The sequence below is a fragment of the Elephantulus edwardii genome, unplaced genomic scaffold (assembly GCF_000299155.1).
Source record: "Elephantulus edwardii isolate Elephantulus edwardi_28Jun2011 unplaced genomic scaffold, EleEdw1.0 scaffold00308, whole genome shotgun sequence".
Taxonomy (NCBI): Eukaryota; Metazoa; Chordata; class Mammalia; order Macroscelidea; family Macroscelididae; genus Elephantulus; species Elephantulus edwardii.
The window spans coordinates 2,317,072-2,325,770 of NW_006400058.1; the positions used below are offsets into that span (position 1 = coordinate 2,317,072).

The following is an 8,699-nucleotide window of genomic DNA, read 5'->3' on the forward strand; positions in this document are numbered from 1 at the left end:
GCTCACTTGGAACTGCAGCTCCCCCATCTTTCCTTACACCTGGGACGTGAGGGGGGCTACAGGTGAGTCATCTGTTCTCACTGACTCTCACTTTGATCCTTCATCATCTTTCTGTCGTTGATCTTCCAGCACTGGCTCCTCCTTCATCCACCCTCCCATCTGTGCATCCCTTGACCCTCTCTTACCTCTATAACTCCCTAAGCTGTTCTTGTCTCACCTGACCCCATCTCCTACACCTAGCAGTGTGACTCTATGAATCTCCCTTCATTTTCCCCCATTATACATGTCTCCTCATCCAACTCTTCCTTTACCTGTCTGCCTCACTGTATTCATCCACATCTGTATCCTTCCTCATGTTTACCCCTCTTTTGTCTCTCCCACCTGACACTGCACCTATCCTCATTAACTAGTCTCCTCTTCACCTCTCCTCATTAATCAGACATAGCCGACCCCCCTCTCTCACATTAACTGCTGGTTCCATTTACTTATGCTCTCCTAACTTTTATCACCTTTCCAATTCACCTGTCCCCTCACCTTTTCCTCTCACCTGTCCTTTCTTCCCTTTCCGTAGGTGTAGGAGCACCCCTTAGTCTTGGAGGCTGGTCTGGCCTTCACACATGACTGACTCTGACCTGAGTGATGTCCTGGGCCAGCCCCTTCACACACTGTACTACATCCTTTCTGAGCTCCAGGCCTGTGTGAGTGCTCCACGTGCCCAACAGCTCTGTGGGCTCTGACTCTGTGGGACCACCCCTCAGCCCAGGCCCTGCCTCCCACCACATCCTCCTCCTCTGCCCAGAGATACTGCCTGAGCCTACAGCACACCCCAGGCCCCGAGGGCACCTTCACCGATGGTTGCACTGGCCCCAGGAGGCCTCCAAGAAGGTGAGTGACATGGAGGAGGTGGCCAGTGCCCTGCATGAGGGAGGAGGCTGATGTTGAATCATGGACAACCATCAGCTGTCTCCCCACAGGAGTCCCCAAGCTGCCTGGAGACCTCAGTCATGTTCAGTCTCTTCACCTCTTCATACAGGACCTGAAATGTATCATCAGCAGGGACCAGTGTTTCTGAGAACTGAACCTTAGATGAGACCCTCAATCTTTTTTATGCACCAAAACCCATTCCTGACTTGTTTGCTGCCATTTCCCGTGTTTATGAGGCTGCAACCCTAATTCTGATCCATATTGTGGTTAGGTGTTGTCAAGTTGACTTATGGCAACCCTATGAACAGATTTGGACCCTTTGCTATCCTCAACACTGTTGTTATTGTTGGTTGCCTTCGAGTTGAGCACAACTCATAATGACCCTATGAACAAAAGACCTGAAGCCTTTCTATAACTATTATCGTTTCTAGAGTTTTCAGAGACATGTTTAGGAAGTGGCTGCCACTCCTGCTTCCAAACCTGTCTTAAACTGGGAGCTCCACCACACACTGTCTACCATGGGTAACCATTATGCCATTTGACTCCACAATGGCACAAGATTCAGCAACACAGCAATCCCAGGTAACCTCAGTACAGCATATTGACAGAAGAGTGCTGTACCACTTAGAAGAATGTTCCTCCAAAATATAATAACAACCGACTTCTAAATACAAAGGCCTTTCCGAAAATCTTGTTGACTCTAAACAAAAGGCTTAAATAAAAAACAACCAATACAGTATGCTGTTGCTGTTGTTGTTGTTATGTGCCACTGAGTCACCTGTGAACTATAGCAACCCTACATAGAGTAACTCTGAACCCTTCCCTGTCCTGAGCCAGTCTCACTAATTCCGACACACCAGCCCCCATTGTCCCAGATATTGTATCAATCCATCTCATCCGAGCTCTTCCTCTCCTGCACTGTCCCTCTACCCTTCCAAGCATGATGTCCTTCTCCAAGGACCAGTCTCCCCAGGCCTCATGCCTAAAGTATGTGAGACGGATCTTCAAAATCCTAGCCCTCAAGGAGAGACTTGGTTTCACCCTCTCCAAGACAAACCTATTTGTTTTCTTGGCAATCCATGGTATGTTCAAGACTCTTCTCCAGCACTACAACTCAAAGGCATCAATTCTTCTGTTATCCTTAGTCATTGTCCAGCTATCTGAAGCATAACAATTAATTGTGAAGACCATGGCCTGGATTAAGTGCACCATTGCCTCTAGACTGATATCTTTGCTTTTCAGCACTCAAGAGGTCCCTGACAGCTGATTTTTCCAATGCAATTTGTCTTTTGATTTCCTGACAGCTGGTGTTAAAGAGTGTTGATTGTGGAGCCAAGCAAACTGTAATTATTAACAACTTCAATTTCTTCTCCACCTATCATGGTGCTGCCAATTGGGCTAGTGGTGAGAATTTTTGTCTTCTTGATGTTGAACTTCAATCTATATTGAATCCTCAACATACTGGAGCCCATTGTTGCAGACACTCTGTCAATCCATTTCATTGAGGGTCTTCCTCTCCTTCACCGACCTTTATGTTTCTAAGTTACAAAGTATGTGAGATGAAGCTTCACCGTCTTTGCCTCTAAAGACCACTCTAGCTGCACTTTCTTCAGGACATACTTATTCATTCTTTTTTAAATCCATAGGATGTTCGATACCCTTCTCCTCCAACACTGTAACTCAAAGGCATAGATTCTTCTGTCATCTATATTCACTGTCCAGCTCTCAGATGCATGGCAAGTGATTGAAGAGACCACGATCTGACCTTAGTCTTTAAACTGACATCATTGCCCCTTGTCCTTTGAAGAGGTCCTTGACAGCAGAGTCTCCCAGTTCAACCATTTTGATTTCTTGGCTGCTTCCATTCGACCCATACATGTTAATAAATGCTACTTTTTCCACTTTTGTACATTATGTGCACATAAACAGTGAAGAAATAAAATCTTCTGTTTCACCCTCATCCTTGTGTGTGTGATTGTGAGGCTGTGAAAGAGAGTGGATTGGATATCTGTGTGGTCCAGACAATATGTACAATGTGGTGAAACTTGGAGCTGGTTGTGTATGTTTGCACATGACTGCCTGTTTGTTACTGTATATCTAGTCTAATTAAAGATAAGAACCTATGCTCGTTGGCATGCACACTCTGTGTGGTATGCTTCCATATCTGTTTCCATTCATACCTAGGGTGGATGTTCTTGTTGTTATGTTTCATTGAGTTGGAACAGACGCATAGTTGACCTTCCGCCAGGTTTTCAGAGACAATAGATTTCCCCACCTTTCTCTGATGGAGTAGCTAATGGATTCAAACTACGTGCCTTTGGATTGGCAATCCAACTTCTTACTCAGTAGGCCACCACCACTTCCCACCTAGGATGGATACAGGCATTTATTACTGGGGTAATTTAGGCTGCAAGTTATTTAAAAACCCAATTCAAATGTCTAAAATAATAATGAGTTTTTAATCACATGTTAATAAAAAGTCCTTTGACAGGAAAATTCTATAATTGATTCATTTATTCACCCATGATATCATCAGGAACTTGTATGGCTTAAATTGTGTTCCTCAAAAATCTAACCTACTTGGGAACCTGGTGAGGGTGGTGCGGGGTAGTGGCAGCTGCGGTGCCTACGAGGGAAGGCAGGCATGGTCAGCTGCCACAGGCGGGCCAGTTTGGGGAGCTGTGGGCGGCTGCTGCTTTTCCTTCCGTCGTCCTCCCACTGCCACGATGCGGGGGATCAACAAGCTGCCTGTCTAAGAGACGCTGGAGGACAGCCCGCAGACACGGTGTGTGTTTGAAGAAGATGCTGCAGCTATTTCCAACTATATGAACCAGATGTATCAAGCTATACATCAAATTTACATTGCGCAGAATGAACTAATTGCAGACTTAGTTAGATACCTGACTTTAAAACTTCTGAAGGAAAAGAAAGAGTGTTTTCCATTAGGGGGTGAAGATGAAGTTATGAGCTCTACTTTGCAAGGGTTTTCAGAAGTTATAGATGAGCTTATTTCTTGTCATGCTGTACTTTCAACTCAGCTTGCTGATGCCATGATGTTCCCATCACCCAGTTTAAAGAAAGAGATCTAAAAGAAATACTGACATTAGAAAAAGTGTTTTGGGTTGCTAGTAATGATCATGCTGCAATTAACAGATACAGCCACGTGTCCAAAAAAAGAGAAAATGGTAAGGTGAAATAAGAATTAAGAGATGTGTACACTTCCGGGAAAAAACACCACCAGATCATGATGCATTATTTCTGTGCATTAAATACTCTTCAGTACAAGAAGAAATAGCATTGTTAGAGCCTCTACTTGGAAACATGCAAGCTCAGATAAGTTTCTTTAAGATAGGTTCTGAAAATCTCAATGATCAACTGGAAGACTTTTTAACTAGCATTGGAACAAGTGTACAGAATATTAGCAGGGAAATGGACAATGATGTGGACATCGTGCAGCAGACAATAGAGAATTTGGAAGAAGCCAGTGACCCATTAGATATAACTGACCCAGACCCTACCAAATTCCCTGTGAATCGGAACTTCACCAGAAAGGCTGGCTACCTTAATGCCAGGAATAAAAAAGGTGGGTGGAAATTTAATGACTCAGGCCCAAAGGGACGTAGCAGGAGGCCTGGGCATGGACATAGGCAACTGTTCAGTGAGGGCTGTGGACTGTGAAGACAAGCGGTACTGTTTTCAGATCACCTCTTTTGATGGAAAAAAAATAATTTTCAGTATTGCAAACAGAGAGTAAAAGGACCATATATAGTGGATCTGTACAATAAACAACACATTAAAGCAAATATATTTAAGTGAAAATCCAGAGGAAATTGCTGCTCAAGTGAATCAGTCAGCCCAGAGACTGTCACCCCTTCCCCACCTTTCCCACAGAGGCACCAAAGCCTTCGGCCAGCAGGGCAGTCTCGGCCACTGACGGCTCAAACCAGCAGTTCGGGACCGCTAGGATCTGAGTCCTCCAACTTAGCTGCCCTCTTTCTGGATTCCGTTGTTGCCCCAGACACTTCAGTATAGTTTGACATCCTTTCTCCTGTGAATGAGGATCAGCCCAGACAGGCCAAAGCCTCAGGCCAGGGAGGCAGGCACATAAATCCATTTGGAGAAACTGGAGGAGGTACAAAACCTGAAACCAAAGGCTCTACCCTTCATTAGTTATTTATTATTCAGTTCCTGGGTTCTATGGAGGTGAAAACAGATGACCATCCAGATGTCTTTTATGAGACAATGTGCCAGATCTTGGCTGCCCAGGCCATTTGTAACATTTTTTGTATGACAGAATCACATTTGTTGGTCACTTGTGACCATTTAATTAATCCACAGACACAAGTTAAGACTCATGTTTCCTTTTACTCAGTGTGCTTTTGTATGCTACACACCAGGAAAGTAAGCGATTTTTTAAATTTGTGTTTTGGATGACAGGAACGAGAAGTGAGAGTAACCTGACATCAGTCTGCTATATATTTTAATCAATGAGGGAGAAAAGATATGTGATTCTATTGGCCTTGCATGCTGAACTGAATCGTAGGGCATCAGAAAAGCAAAAAGAAATTGAGAGAGTAAAAGAGAAGCAACAGAAAGAACTCAGTAAACAAAAGCAAATCAAAATGGACTTAGAACGAAGTCAGTTGATAGCTGCTTCCGGTAGACCAAACAAAGTGAGTACTGAGGGGCAACTTGCTGTCCTCAGCAGTAGCCAGTCAGTGGAGAGTGATTTGGGAGAAGAAGGAAAGAAGAGAGAGTCAGAAGCACAAACTTCTCCTCGTCTTTGGTTGATACCCCCCACCCCCTGGAATTTATTGATAATTTCTGTGGTGAAATGGCACAAGGTAACAACCATGTTGAAGTATCACGCAAGAGACTGAACTTTAGCTTTGCTTGCTTACTTTAGTTTCCTCTTTTAAAATAAGAATGAACTTGTGAAAAAAATTTTTTTTAAAAAACCCAACAAACCTAACCTACTGACCTACGAATCTGACCTTCTTTAGAAATAGTGTCATTGACATCATCAGTTAGCATAAAGTCACACTGGAATAACTTAGCAAAGTCGACTCATTGCCTCCAAATTGAAACTGACTCAATTGTTAACAATTTCCACTTACTTGGTTCCACAATCCACAACGTTGGCACCAGCAGTCAGTATATCAAAAGATGAATTGCATTGGGAAAACTTGTTGTCAGGGACCTCTCCAGAGTGCTAAAGGACAATGAACGATGTCAGTCTAGAGACTAAAGTGTACCTGATTCAGGCCATGGTCTTCTTAATTACTTGCTAGACATCAGAAAGCTGGACAATGACTAAGGACTGATGCCTTTGTGTTGTGGTGCTGGAGAAGAATATTGAGCACACCATGGACCACCAAGAAAACAAATAGGTCTTTCCTGGACAGAGTGAAGCCAAGATGCTCCTTGGAGGCAAGGATACTATGTTCACATGTTTTTCTCACATATTTTGAGCATGTTGCCAGGAGGGACCAGTCTTTGGAGAAGGATATGCTCAGAAGGGTGGAGGGACAGTACAGGAGAGGAAGACTCTGGAGGAGAGGGATTGACACAGTGACCGGGGTAATGGGAGAAGGTATGTCAGAGACAGTGAGATTGGTTCAGGACAGGGCAGGGTTCAGAGCTATTGTATATAAGGTCTCCATGAGTCATGGTTGACTTGACAGTGCATAGCAACAACAACACAGCTGAAGCTGGCCCTCCAGCAGGTATTCCAAGACTATGATAGGTAGACAAGAGGAGACTGTCCACTCTTCTCCAGAGATACTGACATACGGTTGGTATTAATTCAATATGAACTAACAATAATAACATGTTACCATTGAGTGAATTCTGACTCATGATGGCCTCATGTGTTGCAGCATAGAATTGCACTGCTGTGACTTTTCAGAAAGCGAACACCACGTCTTTCTTCTCAGGCACCTCTGGATGGATTCAAATCATCAACCTTTCCGTTGGTAGGCAAGTGCTTACCCATTTGTGCCACTCAATGACCACCAATGTAAGGAACATCGTTATACAAGAGAAAAGATACAAAAATAGAGGAAAGATGATGATGTGAAGACAGAGGTAGAGATGGAAATAAGCTGCAGTTACAAACCTGTGACCACCAGGTGCTGGGGGGAAAAGAGAAAGGAAAAAAATCTTCCTCATAATCTTCAAAAAGAATATGACCCTGACGACACACTGAATTTGGGCTTTGAGCCGCAAGGACTAAGAGATAATAAATTTCTGTAGTGTTAAGCCACTTACTTGTAAAATTTTGTTTTGACAACTGTAAGAAATTAATTCAGGAACCAAATTTATGTTTGTTGGTTTATTTTTATACTGGCTATCTGGAAACTTTATGAAATTTGATAAATGATGATAGTTATAGAAAGGTGTCAGGCCTTTTTGTTCATAGGGTCGCTATGAGTTGTGCTCGAATCAACAGCAATCAACAATAACATCTCATAGTCCCAGCTGTCACATAAAGATTGCAAGCAACCACTAAGTCAGAATAAACCGCCCCAAACTTAGTGGAGTAAAGCTACAAACATGTCATTATGCTCTCCAATTTGGGCAAGGCAAAGAGTGGATAACTTGCCGCCACTACTCTTCAACATCTGGGCCTTGATTCTTTTCCCTCAGTTATTAAGAGTAAGAAGCACCTTTCCCAGAAACTCCCTATTTTATTTTCATGCTTGTCTCATTGACTAGAATTTAGTCTCATGCCTGTGCCTAAACCTATCACTGGCAAGAAAAATTAAGTTTAAAAGTTTGTTATTGTTCTTGTTACATGCCATTAAGTCAACCATGATGCACACCACTCCTGATTTCAGACCACTCAGTAACTCGTTTATTTGTAAGACTTCCTCTTGGCCTATTTGTAAGATCTACATGATCATGAATTAAGAGCTCTGACATTTTCATTTCTCTCAATATTATCCATAATTTGTTATGATCCACACAATTAAATGCCTTGCTTTATCAGTAAAACATAGGTCTTTTTTCTGGTATCTGTTACTTTCAGCTAAGATTCATCTGACATCAGCAATGATATCCCTCATTCCATAAGCTCTTTCTCAATCCGGCTTCAACTGCTCTTGATTTTTCCAATCTGGGCTCTACCTCTAATACTGTAATTATCCTTGTTGCCCTGCTCCTCATAGGTTTTCAGAGGTCTCCTATTCAGAGGCCTAACTATACCCTATGAACAAAAGACCTGAGTATTTGTATAACTTTCATCATTTCTCCAAGTTTATAGACTTTCCAGAGGCAAGCTATTTCGGAAGTGGATGTCACTCCTGCTTCCAAGTTTATTTTAATCAGGGAGCTCCACCAAACACTGTCCATCATGAGTAATAATTATCGCATTTGACGCATCAGTGTCACAGTGTTCAGCATCACAACAACCACGAGTTATCTCTGTACAGCAAATAGACAGACCAATGCTATACCACTTAGAAGAATATTTGATCAAAAACAATTAAAACCAGGCCTGAGGGCCACAGTCTAAAATCACCCACCTTTGCTTGGTAGCATCACTTTCTGTCCACTAGGCCAACTGAACTCTCTCTCTCATTGTTGTTGTTGTTAAGTGCTATCAAGTTGTAGATGACTCATAGTGACCCTATGAACGAAAGACCTGAACACTTGAATAACTTTCATCCTTTCTCCAAATTCATAGGGCTTCTGGAGGCAAGCTATTTCAGAAGTGTAATATATATAAATGTATATGTTATTGTTGTTATGTGCCATCAAGTCGCCTGCGACTC

General features: G+C 42.8%; 1 pseudogene; it reads left to right on the plus strand.

The window, feature by feature from the left end:
- The first annotated feature begins 3,650 nt into the window (after nt 1–3,650).
- LOC102864975 overlaps nt 3,651–8,699 on the plus strand; it is a 38,017-nt pseudogene continuing 32,968 nt past the window's right edge.